The 22,786-nt window shown below is 37.5% G+C and overlaps 1 long non-coding RNA gene across 1 annotated transcript in view; it reads left to right on the top strand.

Moving 5' to 3' along the window:
- LOC118239492 overlaps positions 1–22,786 on the top strand; it is a 44,252-nt gene that overhangs the window by 5,778 nt on the left and 15,688 nt on the right. Inside the window, exon 2 of the long non-coding RNA XR_004771816.1 lies at positions 15,736–16,064. This is a non-coding gene — a long non-coding RNA (uncharacterized LOC118239492). The remainder of the gene's footprint in view (positions 1–15,735; positions 16,065–22,786) is intronic.

Genomic DNA, 22,786 nt, shown 5'->3' with positions numbered 1-22,786 from the left:
ACCAGCGTGGTCTTGACCCATTTGCTCATCACTCTTCCTTCTCTGAAACTGGATTCCAGTTCAGATCAGTGTTTAGCTGTGGATGTCTGCTTCCACTTCCACCAGCTGCTAGGTGAAGGCTATAGGATGGCATATAAGTCAGTCATGAATCTCATTATCAGGGAAGGGCATTTAAGGTAGCCTCTCCTCTGTTGCCTAGATTGTTAGTTGGTGTCATCATTGTAGATCTACAGACATTTCCCTAGTGCCTGATTTCTCTTTAAACATGTAATGACTCCATGTATTATGGTATCTCTTATCTTGCTCTCCTCTATTCTTCCCCAAACTCAAACTTCCTGCACCCTCATGTCCTCCTCACTCCTCCTCTTCTCCCCTTCTCATTCTTCTAGCTCCCTCTCCTCTCGCCTCATGCTCACAATTTGCTCAGAAGATCTTGTCCCTTTCCCCTTCTGTGGGGGAACATGTATGTCTCTCTTAGAGTCCTCCTTGTTTCCTAGCTTCTCTAGTGGTGTAGATTGTGGGCTGATAATCATTTGCTCTATGGCTAAAATCCATATATGAGTGAGTACCGACTCTGTTTGTCTTTTTGTGACTGGGTTACCTCGCTCTGAATGGCTTTTTCTAGTTCCATCCATTTGCCTACAAATTTCAAGATTCCATTGTTTTTTTGTTTTTTGTTTTGTTTTGTTTTGTTTTGTTTTTCTTCTGAGCAGTACTCCATTGTGTAACTGTACCACATTTTCTCTATCCATTCTTCAGTTGAGGGGAATATAGGTTGCTTCCAGGTTCTGGCTACTACAAATGATGCTGTTATGAACATGGTTGAACAGATGTCCTTGTTGGATGAATGTGCTTCTTTTGAGTATATGCCTAAGTGTCCCAACCTGCAGGATGTCAACCTGGGGCAAGAGAGTCAGGGATAGGGAATGGGGACATGATACGAAGAAAGAATGACCACAAGACAGGATTCTGATCAAGTGGCAAACTTTATTTTTCTCAGGCTAGCTTATATAGTCAGTTGAGCAAGATATGGAGGGGGATAGAATAGGTTGTTTGTGAGTCAGGTGTTAGTGTAGGCAGGATATTAGGAAGTCCCAAAGAGGATGTTTGGCAGGGTAAAGAGTTTATGAGTAAGAGGCTCAGGAAGGGTTGCCTAGGTGACTGAGCCTGTGGGTGGAGGACTGGGTCAAGTTGTTTCTTTTCTTGAGCTGAGGTTCTAAGCAGTTGCAATGTAAAGGTTAATATACAACTATGTGGCCGCCCAAGAATGGCCTAGGATCTCATGCCAAGCCCTGAGATCTTTTGGCTCCCAATACCTAAGAGTGCAATTGTTGGATCTTGTGGTAGACTGAGTCCCATTTTCTGGGGAATTGCTATACTGATTTCCAAAGTGGTTGTACAAGTTGGCACTCCGACCTGAAGTGGAGGAGTGTTCCCCTTTCTCCACATCTTCTCCAGCACAAACTGTGATTGGTGTTTTTAGTTATTCTGACAGGAGTAAGATGGTATCTCAGAGATGTTTTGATTTGCATTTTCCTGATGGCTAAGGATGTACAACACTTTCTTATGTGTCTTTCAGCCATTTAGACTCCTCTATTGAGAATTGTCTATTTAGTTCTGTACCCCACTTTTTAATTGGATTATTTGGTGTTTTGGAGACTAGCTTCTTGAGTTCTTTGTCAATTTTGAGGATCAGCCCTCTGTGGAATATGGGGTAGGTGAATATCTTCTGATTATGTGGGATGCTGTTTTGTTTTCCTTTACCTTACAGAAGCTTCTCAGTTTCAGGAGGTCCCATTTTTTAATTGTCAATCTCATTGTCTGTGCTACTGATCTAATGTTCAGGAAGCGGTCTCCTGTACCAATTCATTCAAGGGTATTTCCTACTTTCTCTTCTAATAAGTTCAGTGTGCCTGTGTTTATGTTGAGGTCTTTGATCCATTTGGACTTAAGTTTTATGCATGGAGATAGTCATGGATCTATCTGCAGTCTTCTACGTGCCAGTATCCAGTTATGGTAGTACCATTTGTTGAAGATGCTTTCTTTATTCCATTGTATATCTTTAGCTTCCTTGTCAAAAATCAGTTGTTCCTAGGTGAGCTAGTATCAGGGTTTTAAGTTCGATTCCATTGGTCTACCTATCTATTTTTGTGGCAATATCAAGCTGTTTTCAGGACTATAGCTCTATAGTGGAGCTTGAAGTCAGGGATGATGATGCCTTCAGAAGTTCCTTTATTGTACACAGTTGTTTTTGCTACCCTGCATCATTTATTTCTCCATATAAAGTTGAGTGTTGTTCTTTCAAGGTCTGTGAAGAATCGTGCCAGTATTTTATGGGGATTGCATTGAATCTGTAGATTGCTTTTGGCAAGATTGCCATTTTTACTATGTTGATCCTACCTATCCAAGAGCATGGGAGATCTTTCCATTTTCTGGTATCTTCTTTAATTTCTTTCTTTAAAAACTCAAAATTCTTATGGTACAGGTCTTTCACTTGTTTTGTTAGCATTACCCCAAGATATTTTATGTTGTTTGTGGCTATTGTAAAGGGTGATGTTTATTTGATTTCTTTCTTGACCCTCTTATTGTCTGTATATAGTAAGGCTACTGATTTTTTTGAGTTAATCTTGTATCCTGCCACGTTGCTGAATGTGTTTGCCAGCTGTAGGAGTTACCTGGTAGAGTTTTTCAGGTCACTTATGTAAACTATCATATCATCTGCAAACAATGATGACTTCTTCCTTTCCAATTTGTATCCCTTTCATCTCCTTTTTTGACTTACTGCTCTAGCTAGCACTTCAAAAACAATATTGAAGAGATATGGAGAGAGTGGACAGCCTTCTCTTGTTCTTGATTTTAGAGAAACACATTGAGTTTCTCTCCATTTAGTTTGATGTTGGCTGTTGGTTTACTGTATATTGTTTTTTTTTTTTTATGTTCAGGTATGTTACTGTTATCCGAGATCTCTCCAGGATCTTTATCATTAAGGGGTGTTGGATTTTGTCAAAGGATTTTTCAGCATCTATTGAGATAATTATGTGGTTTTTCTTCTTCAGTTTGTTTATATGGTAGATTACATTGATACATTTTCTTATGTTAAACCAACCCTGCTTCCGGGGGATGAAGCCTACTTGATCATGGTGGATGACTTTTCTGATATGTTCTTGGATATGTTTTGACAGTATTTTACTGAGTATTTTTGCATCAATATTCATGGGGGTTATTGGTCTGTAGATCTCTTTCTTAGTTGTGTCTTTTTGTGGCTTGGGTACCAAGGTACCCAACTCTTGTAAAAAGAGTTTGGTAATGGCCCTTCTGCTTCTATTATGTGGAACTATTTGAGGAGTATTGGTATTTGAGAATTTTTGGTAGAATTCTGCACTGAAGCAATCTGGTCCTGGGCTTTTTTTGGTTGGGAGACTTTTGATGACTGCTCTATTTCCTTAAGGGTTGTAAGTCTGTTTAAGTTGTATATCTTTTCTTGATTCAAATGTGTTAAGTGATATCTGTCCAGAAAATTGTCCATTTCCTTTAAATTTTCGAATTTTGTGGAGTATAGGTTTTCAAAGTATGACCTGAAGATTCCTGGATTTCCTCAGTATCTGTTGTTATGTCCCCCTTTCATTTCTGATTTTGTTAATTTGCATGTTCTTTCTCTGCCTTTTCGTTAGTTTGGATAAAGGATTTTCTATCTTGTTGATTCACCTCTTTGTTACATTGATTATTGAATTGTTTTCTTTGTTTCAACTTTATTGATTTCTTCCCTCAGTTTGATTATTACCTGGTGTCTACTCCTCTGGGGATGTATTTGCTTCCATTTGTTCTAGATCTTTTACTTGTGATGTCACCTCTCTCGTGTGACTGTTCTCTAGTTTCTTCTCATGTGAGCACTTAGAGCTATGAACTTTTCTCTTAGTACTGCTTTCAAAGTGTCCCATAAGTTTGGGTATGTTGTGTCTTCATTTTCATTGAATACTAGGAAGTCTTTAATTTCATTCTTTCTTTATTTCTTCCTTAACCCAGGAATGGTGCAATTGCACATTGTTAAATTTCCATGAGTTGGTAGGTTTTCTGTAATTTGTGTTGTTGTTGAATTCTAAATTTAAATCATGATGGTCTGATAAGACACAGGGGGTTATTTCAATTTTTTGTACCTGCTGAGGTTTGCTATGTTGCTGAGTATGTGGTTGATTTTTAGTGGTAGATTCCATGTGGTGCTGTAAAAAAGCTATATTCTTTTGTGTTTTGATGGAATGTTCTAAGTTTTCTGTTAAGATTGCTGGGCCGCGCACTCATTTCTAATCTGTGTTCCTCACATTTCTGACTCTGTGTGTGTGTGTGTGTGTGTGTGTGTGTGTGTGTGTGTGTGCGTGCATGTGGCAGCAATTTTTTTAAAGTACATGAATTTGAAAGACAGTGAGGTGTGATATATGGGAGGGTTTGGATTGAAGAAAGAGAAGATATGATCATATTATATTCTCAAAAATAAATAAATAAACATGAATGATAGCATTTTTAGTTATGTTGTTTCCCCCTCCAATGGTATATGATGTAAATGCTAACTAATTATCATTAGTTAAGCTTCAGATAAAATCAGTAATAGTTTAAAGATAATTTTTAGGGTTTTTTGAATACTAAAATAAACTATATAAATACTTTCAACTGAAATTGGAACATTTTCCCATGGAATTATTTTAGATTGTGCTTATGTTCCAGAGTTCTTTCTATTTTTTTTCTTTAGCCTCATCTGGTACAGCCATACACTGTGCTCGATATTTTCCCTTTTCTTTTCCACACTTAGAGCTTCCTTCCTTCTTGAGATAAGGAAGTCCCAAGTCTCCAGCTCAAGGTTTGGATGCAATAATGTCCTTCAAAGAAGATATTGGCTGATATGAACCAGAAGAGGTCAAAAAGGAAGGCCATCAAAATCTGTCATTTATTCTAAGGAAACATCTGTTCTCTCACATTCATAATACAAAATTTAAGCTAACAATGGCTACAATATACAAAGGAGTGAATTGGGCAGTCAAGATTTCAAGGTCCTTTCTTAATAAATGTTTGTCTGATGCTGCTCTTTACAGGAAACTTCTAACTCACTGGATTTTCTCTTTCGTACAAGCACAGAAATGAATTCAGAATTCATAAGGTAAAATGTGTGTGTTTGTTTAAAGGAATAGAGGAAGCAGTTGTTTGTTTTGTCCTCCAGGAAACATCTTCCTTTAAAGTTAAAGTCAATGTTATCTGTAGTTCTTCCCACCCCAACAAAAGCAGAATTTGAAGACAATGGCTTTTATCTGAAATCAATTTTTTTTCAGAATTGGAACTTACATCATCATCACTTATCACCATTTTAACATGTGCATATCAAGTCACTTTTAGATTACTGCAAAAGACCTTCAACAGTAAGAGGAACATGAGGTCCACAGAAAGCAATAAACAGATATGTGAAAACAGAGGTTGGGCACTAAATCAGAACTTATATTGCAACTGCAATGAATAAGGTGGAGAGACATTGAGAAAAAATTTTGAACTCTGTCAACAGACTAGAAGCTTGCAAGCTTTGAATACAGAGAAGATCAAGGTACAATTCTGAAGGATCTCAATGTTGAGACCCAAAACACCCGACCAGAGACTTCTAGAAAAATTCAGTCTATGACTCCAAGCCAATATGACAGTGGAGAAAAAAATGTATTTCATATTTTATATAAGGAGACATATGTGGCCTATATAATATTTTTCTGTTTCTGTAGTTTCAAGTAATATAATGTCATTAAGTATTAGGTCTCCGCTTTCTTACAAAAACACAGCAAGTAATAATATAATTTAGTTCAAATATAGTCATAGGGAAAAGGGACAGGATCTCCTGAGAAAATTGGGAGCACAGGGGGGAGGGGAAGGGAGGTAGAAGAAACAGGAGGGGAGAAGAGGAGGGGGAGGAAAATATGAGGGACCAGGAAGATCAAGTCTAGGGAAGAATAGAGAAGGAGAGCAAGAAAAGAGACACATTAATATAGGGAGTCATTATAGGTTTAAAGAGAAATCTGGCACTAGGAAAATGTTGAGGGATCCACAAGGATGACCCCAACTGAGAATCTAAGAAACAGGGGATAGGCTACCTTAAATGCCCTGCCCCTGTAATGAGACTGATGACTACCTTAAATGACATCCTAGAGCCTTCACCCAGTAGCTGATGGAAGCAGAAGCATATTCACAACTAAGCACTGAGCTGAACTCCCAGAATCCAGTTGTAGAGAGGGAGGAGTAATGAGCAAAGAGGTCAAGACCCTTGAACGTGGGTGTCTGTTAGGGGCCTGGGCAATCTATGAGGCCTCTGGCAAAATGGACTTTGGGAGCCCATTCCCTATGGAGGGATACTCTCTCAGCCTAGATATACAGGGGAGGGCCTAGGCCCTGCCCCAAATGATGTGACAGACTTTGATGATCCCCCATCAGAGACCTGACTGTCCCTGGGGAGTGGATGAGGGTGTTATGGGGGGATTGATTGGGGGAATGGTAGGACAGGAGGGAGAGAGAATTGGGATTGGTATATAAAATAAGATTGTTTTAAATTTAAATAAAAATTTATTTAGAAGGAAAGTTATTAGTTTTCACTAATTAATGAATGATAATTTCATGCAGAGGTGTGAAATTTAAAAATAATGTTTAAAGTAGAGACAACAAGAAAATTCGGTTATTATTTGTATATTTTACTGTTTTATATCCCAGAGTATATCCCTAAACATTTGTACAGCACAGACTGGTTGAGACTAGATACTAAGTAATCATTGCAGTCTTTGCTTTGTTCTTGTATGGGACATGCCAGCAAGCATGTCTCCTGGGACAACTTCCATACCCTCGTCCATAGGCAAAGACTGAAGAACAAATTGGTCTTGAAAATTTCCTCACTTACACATTAATTAAATCCTTTTCTATGTTAAAAACAGCCATACTACCTAAATAAAATCTCAAATGTTGTCTAGTCTACCAAGTATTCCATGCAGCTACAAAGAAACATACTCTGGTAATAAAGTAATTAAAATGAATTCATATCTTTAACCAAATTTTTCTAATACATCTCAAATAGACTCAATCTATAATTCCAGACATTGAGGTTACAATTTCTTTTGTATTATTCTTTCTTCTGATATCAGCATTATTGTTATTTAATTATTGACTATATAATTCATATTTATTAATTATCTAGCAAAGTGAGTTGGAAATGATAAAGGCTGTCTAAATATATGTGAAATTCTGACCAGCTTATTCTCAAAAGAGACACTAGAAATTTATCTGTTATTTAATAACCAAGGAAGAGAACTGTCATAAAACTCAACACTAAATCTGAATGGAATTATTTCTTATTAAGGGATTCCCAGTTAGTATGCCATTCCATCACTAGCATTATTTTCATGATGTAACCAATCTAACAATTAAAATTATCTTTAAACATTTTTTTGTTTCTCTGTGGTTTTGGAGGGTGTCCTTGGAACAAGCTCTTGTAGATCAGGCTGGTCATTAACTCACAGAGATCTGCCTCTCTCTGCCTCCTGAGTGCTGGGATTAAAGGCATGGTCCACCACTGCCGGGCTCTTTGAACATTTTTAAATTAAAATGTTGACTGATTTTTTGTCTAGGACTAGACCTGGAACCCAAGGCTCCATCTGTGATGAGAAACAAACTCTCTGTCAATGGGCTACAGCTTTGTGACTCTTGATGTTGTGTCCCATGATAAATTTTAAAGTCATCCACTGGAATTCAACAAGAATTAGAATTAAGGGGTGTTACGTTTTATCAAAAGCAAATGATAGATGTTTATGTTACTTTTGTATTGTATAAAAACTCTAGATTTTGAGGAATTTACATGTAGTCTTTTTTTTGTATAGCATTAGCTTCTCTGTGGAGTCATTTCAACTAATATGCCCTCATGTCTTACACTAAGGCCAGTACTTATTATATGTACACAATATTGTCTTCATTCCATAGTTAAACTATATTAACTGTGGGATTTCTTCTATAGCTCTGGAATTCATTCACTTAGTTACATCTTTGGATAGGCCAAAATCTATTTATATCTTAGAGGAAAACTGAGATTAACTTAGCATCCTTACAAAATATTAATTAATATATTTGTCTTTTATTACAAAATTTTAGACAGACATATCATTTTTATTTTTCAAATAATAATACAACCAGAAAACTGAAGAAGATTGTTTGACTATGTATCTAGCTGTAGTTTATACCATGAGATTAAACCCTAGATAACATTTAATATGTAAGATCATCCCAGCTGTACAAAATGTTTACCATAATAAAATGATAAATAATAACCTATTTATAAAGAATAACTATCTGAGATGGTAAAACTTAGAACTGTAAAAAGGGGAATTCACATATTATAGGAATAAAATTTTACAAAACTGAATAAAGGTCATCAAATAATTTGCAATGCTAAATGTATCAAACTGAGCATGTTTGTATCTAGTGGGACATGATCGTGCTTTCCAAGGCATGAATCTCAACATAATCATGGATGTAAACAGGTATTTGATTTCTAACCCACATGGAAAGGATCCAGGACCCTTCAGTGTTACTGGCATGGGTGTGTTTCTTTTGCTTAAAGTTGAGGCTTCCTGTTGCAGAGACAGTAATGGCCTTTGCCTTCCATCTGTCAGGTAGGAAATGCAAAGTGTTCCTCAGGGACATTCCTTGGATGCTATGCTTACCACTTCACCTACTTCCTATTGGCTGTAATATGCACAGCTTCCTCTGTCTGGAAGAAACTACTAGACACATTCTTCTTTTTTTAAAAAGTAATGCTGTACTCCTTTAACACTAAAAGATAATTTACTATGGACAAATGTGGTTTGAAGGACAGTCAGAATTTCTTTAAGAGTATCGAATCAAGCTCATTGCCATTCTTCGTGAAGAGTTTCTCTTCTTGTCACCACAACCTATAACATCTTGCTATTCTTTACTCACTAGAAGGCAAGTTACTCTGCTCTCAAGAAAACCGAGGAAGGTATAAAGAAAAATTAGAAGTTATCAAGACAAACATAACTGCACAGAAAGAATTGTCTTCTACTTGCAAGGTTTTCTAATGAATAAATATTTTCTACTCACATGATAAAAAATTATGTAGCACACAAGTTTTATCCACATATATGGTTCTGTGGAAACTAGTTCATATATGTAAATATACATATATATTTTTATATACTGCTGATTTAAATTATGAGATTGTATGAACTATGTATTTGTAGTAAATGTTTACTAACCTAAACAATATAAACAGTACCAACAAAGGCCTTCTGACAGATTTCCTAAGAACTTTTATATTTAGTTGAATTTTAAAGAGAAACTTTTCATCTAAATATATAACTTATGCTATGAAGAACTGGTGAAAATAAAAAGATTAACAGGCAATAGCAAAGCAAAGTAAAATACCACAGAGACTATTTTCTAACTAGTAACTGGTGAAATATTTATGAGAAAATGAAACATTTCAGTGACTTGATAACTATTTTCTAGGGAATTGATGACATTTTGGCAGTTCCGGTAGTTTCTGCTGGCTTGAAGTCTGAATCTGTGTGAAACCCACAAGCTCTTATGTCTAAGCTCCTTAGACACACAGAACATAAGTTTAATATATAGATCACATGGAAAGTTGAGTCATAAGTAAGCTGAATATCATAAAACTTGGTGATTTGAATACAATTACAGGTCTTTATTAAATATGTAACTACTGAATGAATAGAAGAATTATGAATACATGTGGAAATGAACAGTTAGGGAAAACATGGTTCTTGTTTGTTTATTTATTTATTCTTTGGCGGGCATTAGGGATTAAACCCAGAACCTCAGGCATGCCAAGCAAGTGCTCTACCTCTGAGTTACATCCTTTATATAAATAATGAAGGGCGTAAGAATATATTTGGTCCATAAATAAAAATTATTGCTGGGAAATGAACACTAGGATGTTGAATTTTAGATTTTATCATTTATGATGTTTCTAAGCCAGAACTCTAAAATTTGAATTTAAAAAATCAGTATTGTCATTTTGAATAAATAATTTTGCTTCCATGAGTTAGTCCTAAGTTAGCCATACTACATCAGCTTGACACCAGCATGTGCAAAAGAAAGAAAAACAGATATTTACTCATGGAGTTGTTTTCTTTGGTGACTCTTTTTTATATTATGGCTATAGTATGTGTCCTGAGAGATTATTTAATACATTGCCTTACTCATAGTAGTCATTTCAGAGTAGACAGTTGAGGAAAATCAGTGTAACTAGTTCCCATTTTCTTAGAATTTGGGTCTCTGAAGAAGAAACCCCTACTGATTCATTCTTTTTAAATTTTAAATTAGAAACAATCTTATTTTATATATCTATCCCAGTTTCCTGTCCCTCCCATCCTCCCATGCCTCCCATTGGCCCCCATCCCATGCCTCTTCTGCTCCATAGAAAAGGTGAGGCCTTCCATGGAGGATCATCAAAGTCTGTCACATCATTTGGGGCAGGGCCTAGACCTTCCCCTGTATGTCTAGGCTGAGAGAGTATCCCTCTGTGGGGAATGGGCTCCCAATGTCCATTTGTACACTAGGGATAAATACTGTTCTACTTCCAGAGGCTTCATAGACTGCCCAGGCTTCCTAACTGACTCCCACATTCAGGGGGCCTGGTTTGATCCTATGCTAGTTTCTGAGCTGTCAGTCTGGGGTCCATGAGCCCCCCTTGTTCAGTTCAGCTGTTTCTGTGGGTTTCCCCAGCCAGGACTTGACCCCTTTGCTCATCATTCCTCCCTCTCCACAACTGTATTCCTGGAATTCAGCTTAGTGGGTCTCTGCTTCTGCTTCCATCAACTACTGGATGAAGGCTCTAGGATGGTATATAAGGTAGTTATCAATCTCACTATAGGAGAAGGGCATTTAGGATAGGCTTTCCACTGCTGCTTCATTTTTGATGAAGAAACATTAGCAGGAAAGGTTGTCTCAAGGGCAGTAGGATGATGGTTTCTGCTGAGGGAACAGGAAGATTCTTGACTGAAGTCAAGAATAGCAGAGTCACATTTCCTTCTGTTCCGGATCCCAACAATTACTTGGTAACTGACTATTCATTAAAGAGGCAGAGATGCCTCTTGTCTTGGTCAATAAAAACATAGTAGCAAAGATGTTAATAGATACTCAACTGAAATTTTCTCAAGAAGTTCTCCTTACTTCTGGACTTTCGTCTACATATAATTGTACTTTCTTGAGTCCATGCACATCAAGAGATGGAATAAGTGTCTGGATAGCTGGCTTTGTGGTGAAAAGTGATCATGAAGATCAAAGTGTGGTTCAAAGTACCCATTTCAGATAGCCCACAACCAACTGTGACTCCAGCGCCAGGATTACTGATATCATTTTCTGGTCTCTATAGACACCCACATACATCCAGGCTACATATAGACAGACAAATAAGCAAAATAAAACAAAATACTACAAGTGAAATGAGCTTCTTTTCTGGTTAGCAAGTCTGTGGAGAGAAAGGCCTTCTTCCCCACAATAATCATTGATATTCTGGGATTGACAACTGAACCAAAATGCACTGGTATTTCATTTCTATCATGAAACTCTCAAAATGGAATTGAAAGCCTGTCTTATTCTTTTCAGAAGATCTGGTGTTTCCTACTTGTCCTTAATTGTCCTAATTGGAATTTTAAAAGAATCTTAATACTACCTGAAGCAGGCTCCATGGCATGCCTACTATCTGGGAAGAAGGTGTATGGAAAAGCTATCTGGTTTTCGAAGGAAATATACAAAGGCTCAACTGTGTATGCATGTGTGTTTCTTATTTTGTTTTGTTGTTCTTTTTAAACTACACTGACATTTTCCTTGTATCTACAGTTGAACAATGGAGTAGGGTGAAGATGGAGAAGAGAAGCAAAAGGCAAGAAGCCTAAAATGGGAATGGTACTTGCAAACAGGAACCCCACCCAGAGAACATGGAGTTAGCCAATGATAACATAATTCCAGCAAACACCCTTCCTATAAACAAGGCTTGCAGGACTGAGCACATGTACCAACATGCAGACCTCGTCATATGTGTGTTGAGTGTACCTAGAGAGAAGGAGAACACCAGGGACATGAGAAGGAGAAGCATTAATTTAGGCTTACTTTGTTTGATTAAGCAAGATATTTGAACTCTTAAGTTTTAATTGTCTCAGAATTTAAGAATTAGCTACTTTACAAAACAATTTTTAACTGAAATATTAATTTAATATAATTACATACATTTATAGATTAGTATGTGGTCAGCACTTACATTTTCAAAGTGCTTTCAGTCATCAACTCTTTATTTCAGTCACAACACAAAAAAAAAACAAGGAGGTTAACATGAGATATAGCTATTGAATGCACAAACCCAATAACCATGAAAATGCTATGTACAAAACTGGACAACTATTTTACATGTAAGTAAAGCTTTTTCATAGAGTGTGTAGTGTCCCATTTGCTAAATTTTCTTTAAAATGAATTCAGCAATTGGTAGAAAAGTTTAGATGGGAAAAGAAACATCTCAACATATAATCCAAGACTAATTATACCTGCCTTACTTGAGACCTTTTTTGAACTAGGGATTGACATCAATTTGAGAGAGAAAGAGAGAAAGACCAAGAGGGAAAGGAGGAAGAGAGGAGATAATATATGGGGTTATTACTCATTCTTGTTCATCCTTGTACAGAGTAGAGTAATTGAAACACTCACTTTCTCCTGATAATTTCTCCTCTAACATTAATAAGGGAAACTTCTGATTTTAGTTCTCATGTCACCAAATATAGATCCATTAAATGTGAATAGTATATACATTAAGTATCTGCCTGGTCTCTGATGTGTCATGTACAATCTGGATAGAGAATCACCCTAATCATTTAGTGATGTTAGCTTCTCTGAATGAACAAAAAGAAGGAATGGGAGTCCTTAAAGCCCTTTCTAGAAGAGCTGCATTTGGTTGTTGTTTGAATACAGAAGAGAAGAAAGCTTAACAAGAACAGTAGGTTTTGGATAATTAGATTCACTTCTTCTCTAATTGTATCCTCATACATTGTTCAAAATAAATTCTAGGCTTTGTAGCAGCCTTTTGATCCATAAGTTCCATAGTCCCCTCCCAGAACAATGTTTCCTTCTGAATTCTATTTCAGGTAAAATATCAACTTTCTTTCTTATGAGCTATTTCATCCCTAAGTTATCTTGTGAGTCCTAAAGATAGTCCTAAATTAGGGTTCAGCCTTTGGTTTGATCTTATAAGCAATTACCTTCAGCCTGGTAGAAATCATTGGCACACTCTTTTGGGAGTCAACCTGACCCTTTGCAGTAAAAAGCAGATATCCAGAACCTGGTTATCATTGGGAAACGGAGGAGGAGATCACTCCCCGTGTACAATGGGAACAAATGTGTTTATTTCCTCTAACGCTGATTAAATTTTAAAGGGAAAGGTTAAACTGCAAAACACCATGACAAACCTAATGTTGAGCCCACTTGCTCCAACATATTCTGTAAATTTGACAGGACTGTGTGAAACGGTAGTTTCCAGGACCCTCACCAGCAGGAACTGAAACAATCTAAAATTAGATGGCAATGGGGAAAGTCTCTGGGGGGGATGTTGAAAAATGTTCTTTTGTTTGTTTTCTTTTGTGTCATTAAGTAAATGTTGTAAATCTTAGGTCAAAGGTTCTGGGATGCTTCCAAAAGCCAGCTCCCTTCATTACAGAACAGGGATTCCAAAAGGATTATAGGGAGCTGGCCTGAATGCATGGCAAAGAAGAGAGCTAACATTACAAAGGAATCAGCCTGCTGAAACCCTGATGGGGAAATCAAGCTCTCTGCTAAAGATAATGGCTCCACAGTGACTAAAGTGATCGGTGAAAAGTTACTGGATACATTTGTGACAAGCTTTGTTTTGAGAGGGAAAGCACCAAAGTAGGAGGGGAAAGGAGTAAGGAAGTTCCAGAGGGGAAGCCTCATTCAGTTACATTGTGCTCTCATTAGGACTATGCCATGCTTTTCAATGACAATAGCTGTACACTCTGTCTTGAAATCAGGAATTGTGATGCATCTGAATTGCTTCTTTCTTTCCTGATTATATGGAGTCAATATCTCCCACGTCAATTTTAGAATTGTTTTTATTTCCTAGTTTTTGAATAATTTCCTTGATATTTCAGTAGAAATTGCATTGAATCTCTAAGTAATGTTGGGGAGTATGACCTTGTCAACAATATTAATTATTTCAACTTAGAGGTATCAAAATTCCTTTGTGGGGGTGGATGTGTGCATGCATGAATGTGCACATGTAGGTTTGTGTGTACGTGTGTATAATGTTTGAGAGCTATAATGGATGGAATGTTCTTTTGATTTATCTCTTTGATTGCTACTGTTGTATAAAAGTGCTGCTAGACTTTGCAAGTTGATTTGTATTCTGATAGTTACAGAATTTCTTTAATCTCTCCTAACAATCAAGGGGAATTTTCAGGCTTTTATATACATATAATCATATTATCTATATAACTTCCCTTCCCATTTCCAAGTGTTCATATTTTTCTCTTGACTAATCACTTGATGTGTTCGAATGAACCACAAACCCCAAATCTAAGCTGACAGTGTTTCTTCTACTATGCACTCACAAAGCAGATGACTTCTGACACTGGATACTTGCCCCTTTGGGAGAATTATTAATAGACTTGATGGGAAAGTGCCTGTCTCTTCAGATATCTCTTGGCTTCTCTATGCAGCATATTTTGTGTGTGTGTGTGCAGTTGGACAGAATTTCCCTGGAATGAGAATGATGAGCTTTTCTATTCTACTGCTAGGACAGTAAGTATAGCATAATGCCATTAATTCCTCCTTTTGTGCACAAACATTAGTGTTTTCCATTGAAAGCATATGCAAGTCAAAATTTCTTTTCCATTTCTAGAGCTTGATCCAGTCACGAATAATTAGTCTAACCTACCATTATCCCGAGTGAGCTGGTGTTCCAGTGTGTGGTCACTGATGCACACAGTCTGTCATTTTTTCATCTGCTCCCCAAACCTTATTTTTCAGAAAATTGATATCTGGTATAATTGTTAATGAGTCTGTTTCCAGTTAATATTGTGGTCTTTTAATTTTTAATTTACCTTCAGTTGCTATACCACGCTGCCTTTTGTAATACCCAAGTCTTTTCTGTTTAAGAGGGAGACTAGAATTGGCCACTGTACTGGACTAGAATTCAGGCAGGAATATTAATTTACAAAGTACACTGTAATTTTGTTGGGATAAGGTTGCATATTCACTTTTACTTCAAATTTTGCTAGGTTAGGAAAAGGCACAACCAATATCCCTCAAACACTTCAAAGAATTCAAACATATTTAGAATCTCTTCCTCTGGAATCATCTCTATTCCTAGGTGTTGTAGCTACAGCCTTGATAATACATCTTCACATTCATCAAAGGAGTGACAGAGTGAGAACATACTGGGGAAAATGTATGAACTGGTCCTGCATGCCTTCATCTTTCTATCTTGACTCTAATTCTTTTTGAATGCCCATTCAATATTTTCTATTAAGCTGTCCCATTAATGGGGGCATTTTCATGGCCTCTGAGAGACACAGTGAATTGTATGCTGTGTTCCTCAGTTTGAATGAATGATGGCTATCCAACAAAATGCATGCAATGTTGTCTGCACAGATTATTCCACAGCATTCTGACATTCATATCTTTGTCTAGTCTACATCTGGCATGCCAAATATTTCTGTCAAGACCGCTGTGTTTCTCCAAGAATGTCAACATCATGCTCACATGCCAGCTGTGGATGTTTGAAAGAAAGTGGACCCCCAAAGCAGTGATGCTGTTAGGAGGTATGGCCTTATTGGAGAAGGTGTGGTCTTATTGGAGGAAGTGAGTCACTGTGGATCCAGGCTTTAAGGTCTCTTTTGCTCAAGCATCCCTCAGTGTGACTTTCAGCCAACATCCTGTAGCACTCTCAGCTCCAGCAACACATCTGCCTGAATGCTGCAATGCTCCAATTAATCATAAAGGACTGAACTTTTGAAACTGTAAGCAAGCTACCCTCAAATAAATGTTTTCTTTATAACAGTTGCTGTGGTCATGGTGTCTCTCCACAGCAATAGTAAGTCCTAACTAATATGCCAACTGTATTCATAACCTTCTTATTTGTGAATCTTTCACACAAACACTGGCAGATACTGCCTTTTCTGTGTGTAGACAGAACAATATTTTTCCTTGCTCTTTCATTTCTGGAGAATAATTTGCTGGGTACATATTTCTGGCTGTAAGTTTTATTTTCTCTTCAAAACAAGAAATGTATAATACCATTCCTTCCTGGTTCTGCTGCTCATTTTCCTTCCTGGTGCTGCTCTTCATTTAATGAATGTTCCTTTGAATATAGTTGGTAGTTCTCTCTTGCAGCTTTTGGTATTCCGTTTGCTCAGTGCTTAATCTTAAATATGCCACCTCCATTTTGCAATATGCCACCATGAGGAAATGTAATGGTTGGGCTTTCTTAGGGTCTCATAAGTAACTAAGTCCAGGTACTCATTCATTTCCCAACTCTATCGGACTTTCAGAAAGTCTTTCCTTATATATGGTTGCATATTTTCTCCCTCCTTTGGTGTTCCAGAACTCACAAAATATTTGTTTATTTAATGGAAAACATGAATCTCAATGAGGATTTTCCAATTCATTTTTATTTTTTATAAAGTTTTATAAGGATTTCTGGAATACTTAAAAGATTTGATTTTCTGTGATTAATCTAGAACACACACACACACACACACACACACAACACACACACACACACACACACACACACACACACACACACACACGGTAGGAGATTTTTATTTGTTTAGGCAACAGGATCTTCAGTGTAGCCTCAAAATTCCCAAGTAACTTCCCCCCACATACTGGGATTACGAATGTATACCACCACACATGGATTTAATCAATATTTTTTCTGCTTAACTTAATTTCCTAGATTTCTGTTTGGTTTATTCCAGGATCTCCCCACCCCCACCCCTGTCTCTCTGCTGATGAGTTTCTTTTTTATGTCAATTGCAATTGTAATTGTACTCTCAGAAGGCTCACATGTATCCTAATGCTTGTGATTTTGTATTAATTACTTGACATGTGTATATTTCTTTCACTGGAATTCATTGCTATAGTTACTATGTTCTGTTACAGACCATAGGACCTCGTTTTTCACATTTCTTGTAACCCTACATCACAATATTGATGTTTGTGTGTATTTGGTAGACCCAGTGTCTCTATTAGTTTTATGATGTGACTTTCCTCATTAATGACTTTGCCATGTATGTTTCTTAGGACGCCAACTTGTAAGTTATGCTGGCTATGTTCTGTTTGTGTTCCACAGTGTACTTACTGTTTCTCTAGCTTACTTGCACGTCATCAATTTATCTGGATACAGTGTATGCAGCTGTGGCTGTGAGAGTCCTTTTTCTCTGAAAGACACTTTGTGAAAAGGAAATGGGTTGCTCCAGTGACAGGATACAATGGAAGTTGTTTTTAAGGATGGAAATGAGGACAAGAGTCACCATGTGTGTAGTTTGGCATACTGGATGCATAGCAGCAGCAATGAAAACAGTCAGGGACAAACAAGGCATGGAGTACATGTCCTTGCCTTTTTGCAGTTTTATCTACCTATAGCCCTTGAGTTTCATAGCTCTGTCTACCAGACCCTAGCATTAGATAAGGGACAAGGCAAGTTCTTTCTCTGACTTCAAGTAGTCTCTATAATGTGTGTCCAAGCCTTCTGTTTTGTCTTACCTACCCCTTGGTTAAAACAGCTGACTTAAACAACTTATTGGGAGGGGTTATTTATTTTAGGTGATGATTGCAGAGGACACACTTCATAGTGACAGGGAAGGCATGAGAGTACAGATCAATTCGCACGAGAATGGGAGGGAAGGGGACAAAGTTAGTGGAGGCAGGCCGAGGACAAGTTATAGTCCCCTAAATCATCTCCCTAGTTCCTGTATTTTCAGCTAGGCCTCACCAATGAAGTGCCCCAAATCTCCATAGTTTCACCAGCTGAGACTAACCCTGTCTTCTATTCTTCCCCCAACTCAACCTTCCTGCTCCCTCATGTCCTCCTCTCCCTTCCTCTTCTCCCCTTCTCATTCTCCTAGCTTCCTCTTCCTCCCTCCATGCTCCAAATTTGCTCAAGAGATCTTGTCCCTTTCCCCTTCTCTGGGGACAAGTTTTCCTTGTTTCCTAGCTTCTCTGACAGTGTGGATTGTAGGCTGGTAATTCTTTGCTCTATTCTAAAATCCATATATGAGTGAGTACATACCATGTTTGTCTTTTGTTACTGGGTTACCTTGCTCAGAATGGTTTCTTCTAGTTCCATCCATTTGAACTGAACTGGAATCCAGTTGCAGAGAAGGAGGAGTGATGAGCAAAGGGGTCAAGACCAGGCTGGTGAAACCACAGAAACAGCTGACCTGAACAAGGAGGAGCTCATGGTCTCCATACTGATAGCTGGGAAACCAGCCTGGCACTGATCCAGAACCCCTGAATATGGGTGTCAGTGAGGAGGCCTCGGAAATCAATGGGAGCCCATCCCACATGAAGGGATACTCCCTCAGCCTAGACACACAGGGGAGGGCCTAGGCCCTATCCCAAAGGATATGACAGACTCTGAAACCCCCCTCATGGAAGGCATCACCCTCCCTAAGGAGCAGAAAGGGTATGGGATAAGTAGGATGTTGGGGGGGAGGGGAAGTGGGGAAGGAGAGGGAACTGGGATTGACATGTAAAACAATCTTGTTTCTAATTTAAATTAAAAAATGGAAAAGAACAATGTTGACTCTATTTCCTTTGAAAAATATTGCCTAGTTTTGAAGAAATTGTGCTATTTTAAGACCTAATGTTTTCAAAGTAAAAGGAAATAAAAAATGTTGATTCCACTATTTAGAAAGGCACAGTAGCTTCGTGTAATTTAAATTTAAATTTTGGTAGTTAAAAATAATAAATATTCTTGAGGTATAAACCAAAATAATGTTCAGAATTATACTTAAAAATACAAAATATAATGAAGACAAAGCAAACAGAGAATTACACTGTCACACTGGAGATACTTGAATGAAAAAGACAGAGAGAAGACTGAATAATCCTGTGACAATAGCTGAGGAGATGCATTCATTTATTCTTTCATTGCTGTCTCTATTCTCAGTGAGTCAGTTCAAAAGCAAATTCAGGTATCCTAGGGAGTTTTGTATTTCGAGCACTCTTGGAAAGACTAGGACAAAATATATTTTTAAGCTACGGACATCCCATGCTCAGGAGGATTTTCCAGGTAAGTTTCCTTTCTGTTTTTTGTTTGTTTGTTTTCATTTTCAAGGTGTGTGTGTGTGTGTGTGTGTGTGTGTGTGTGTGTGTGTGTGTGTGTGTGGTTTCTTTTCTACCTTGTTTTGAGACAAGGTTTCTTGGTAGTCATCGTTGCATAGGTTGTGAGCTTTTGGAGATTCTTCTGTTTCCTCTTCCCAGCTTGGCACAAGAATGCTGCGGTTATTTATGTGTGTTACCAAGTTCAGCTTTTCTTGGGTTCTAGGAGTATGAACTTAGATCTTCCAGCTTGCAAGGCGAGCATTTTATGCACTCAGCCTTCCTCATCACCCTTGTGTTTTTTTATGATATGACACAATTATGCCACTCTTTGGCATGTGTCCAAAGGACTTAAGTTCCTATTCCACAGATAACTGCTCAGCTATGTTCATTGCTTTTTTAGTCACAAAACTAGGAAACAAAAGAAACCTAAATGTTCTTGACCAGATGAACAAACAGTGAAAAATATGATTCATGTACACAATGTAATACTATTCCGTTGCAGAAAAATGAAATTTGTAGGCAATGAATAGAAAATATTATGGAGTAATGGAGCAAGAAGATAAAACCACACGTTCTCTCTCATCTCTGGGTGCTATCTCTGGATAATCAAATGTGGGTGTATAAACAACTGGAGTAAAAATAGAAACAAGAAAAAGTGAGACAGGACCAGGGTGTGGAGGAATGAAAGAGACAGGCATAGAAGGACACAGAAATTGATAAGGATTATTGCACCATGTGCTGCACTGTGTAAATTTTCTCCTTTATTAAGTGTTGCCCAGAATTCTGCCCTCTTCATCTCAAATACCAAGACACCCATGAATGAGAGTACCTAAATTCACTCAGACTTCTATGAAAAATTACCACAACCAAGAGATCTTGTAAATGGAAAGATGTATTTCTCACAGTTCTGGAAGGTTGGAATCACAAGGCTAGGCCCTAATGCATCTGCTGTGCCAAGTCCACCTGCCTATTCTGTGGCCTTCTTGTGTTGTCCTCACATTCTAGAAAGGGTAGGGTGTTTCTGTGGTTCCTTTAATGAAAAAAAAAAAAATTCCATCCAGAGAGCTGTGTGCTAATAACCTTATCCCTTCTGGTTTCTCACTGCCCCCCCCCCAATTGGGGATTAGCTGTAACGAAATCAGAAAGGAAGGCAACTGACTGAGCAAGAAAACCTGTTATTTCAAATAAAGTGAAATTTTGGTACCTTAGTACAATGTGACTTGTTCTGTTCAACTGATATAAATTGCTACAATTCTACTGCCACTATTTTCAGGAGAAGAATATACACCCCTAAATAATGGCAGTAAGTCAGAAATATGTTGAGCAATAATGAAACAATAAGTCCATCATTTAGCTGGAGGAAAATGCCACACAAACTTTTTGTTGTTTTATTCATCAAATTTATTTTTTCACCAAAAATGTTAAATTGGAAAACTACAGTGGAAAACAGCTCTTCATAATGTCCCTTAGTCTTATTCATTTGAGCTTGGATTTAAGGATTTGAAAGAGAAATAATTCAGCAACATACACTTGTCAGTCAAAGAAGCCACAAAGAGAATATAGAGATCATTTAGAGTGTCTAAGGATTCAAAAGGGAGTTGTCCCTTTGATCTTCCATTAATTTCATTTTAGAGGACAAAATGGGAGAATTGACTGGTAAAATGTTAGGAAGAGTTACCCAACTGGGAACACGTAAAGCAGTAAAAATAATTCCTGACAGAGGAAGCAGTTTACACAAAATCATGAATTCCACACATACAAATGTCATAACTGTGGGTCTAAGAGACTGAAGACTGGACTGGAGATGAGGTACAATGAAGAGAAATGAAAGGATAGGAAACACAAAGCCCTGTGTATTTCAGAACCACACCAACCACTGTTTCTGCATAGCAAGTCAACTGAACATTTTGATGTCCAACAGATTAGCGACACTGAATACATGAGCTTATCTAACCCAGAACTAACATATTCTGAGCTTGCATGATTTATTTTCTGTTTATTAATATGACTTATTTGGGATAACAATTACCACATGCAAATTACTAGGTGAATTATTCTTAAACACTCAAATGTTGCTAGATGAATGGGGACAATTGGCAAGGCCACTTTGGAAAAAATGGAAATGTATAGCAATCATTGTGAACTTTTTAAAAAATTTGGCCCTGTGATTCTTGTTCATGGTTCCAAATAATCATAAATTTTGTTTTACTTTGTCACTCTGAATATTTTTGCATATATGTGAGCAGGTTTATTCATATGTATGTGCATGTTTTTTTTGTTTTTTTGTTTTTTTTTTTTTTTGGTTCTTTGAGACAGGGTTTCTCTGTGGCTTTGGAGGCTGTCCTGAAACTAGATCTTGTGGATCAAGATGGTCTTGAACTCACAGAGATCCGCCTGCCTCTGCCTCCCGAGTGCTGGGATTAAAGGCGTGCGCCAGCACTGCCCAGCATATCCAGCATATGTGCATTCTTATTTGTGTGTGTGTGTGTGTGTGTGTGTGTGTGTGTGTGTGTGTGTGTTCATAATTCAACCTTGCTCCTCAGGAGCAAGTCTGTATGGCCACCAAGCTCCCCAAATATACCTGTCTTGCCTCCTCAGCACTAGAATTACAAGATGTAACCACGTTTTTACGTTATCTTATTCTTTACACTACTTCTGTGGATTGAATTCTGATAGCCATGCTTGTACAACACATACTTTGCAAACTGACCATGCTCCCAAACCCAGCTTTCTGTTTTAATTTCTAGCAAAGTCTTCTTTTAGCAGATTCTCGGCAGCTCCTTCACTACAAAGTAGAAAGAGCAGGAAAACCTCAACTAATTCGTTTTCTGGCAATGAAACATGGTAGGAAATTTAAATATAGTAAAAAGTTTATAGTTCTGAAAGTTTTAACTTTTTTGTAAAAGATTTAGTGATTTTAGAACAATGTAACACTCTTCTTGCCTTAAAATGACTCTAAAATAGAAGTTTGTCTGAATGGCCTGTAGACGAAAAGGGCAATGCACAGGAATCTATATCATGCATAGCAATACATTTGAATTATAAGGGAAGCCTAAGTGGGAGATATATTATGACAGACAGAATACACCCAAGAAGTGTGTGACTTTTGATAAGGTGCACATCATCAGTTGAAGGAAATTTTTGGAGAAAACCAATCTGGCTTACATTCTGGCAAAGATAGTAACTCTTCAGTCCTGAATGGCTTGGCCCAGCAGTCACAGTAGATTTCTTATGGAAAAGTATATTGAAGATACTTATTAGGTTACTCAAAAGTTAGGCAAGAAATAAATCACTTCTGGTTATTTAGATGAGTGCAGTCAGAAATCTGTGGACACAGAATGAAGAGTGGTGTGTGTTTTAGCAAAAGTCCTAATGCTAAATGCTACTGAGATTTTCAGTTATTTGTGGC

The sequence above is a fragment of the Cricetulus griseus genome, assembly GCF_003668045.3.
Source record: "Cricetulus griseus strain 17A/GY chromosome 1 unlocalized genomic scaffold, alternate assembly CriGri-PICRH-1.0 chr1_0, whole genome shotgun sequence".
In the NCBI taxonomy this organism is placed as follows: Eukaryota; Metazoa; Chordata; class Mammalia; order Rodentia; family Cricetidae; genus Cricetulus; species Cricetulus griseus.
The sequence above is the reverse complement of the archived record's forward strand: the minus strand, read 5'-3'. Positions and strand labels throughout refer to the sequence as shown.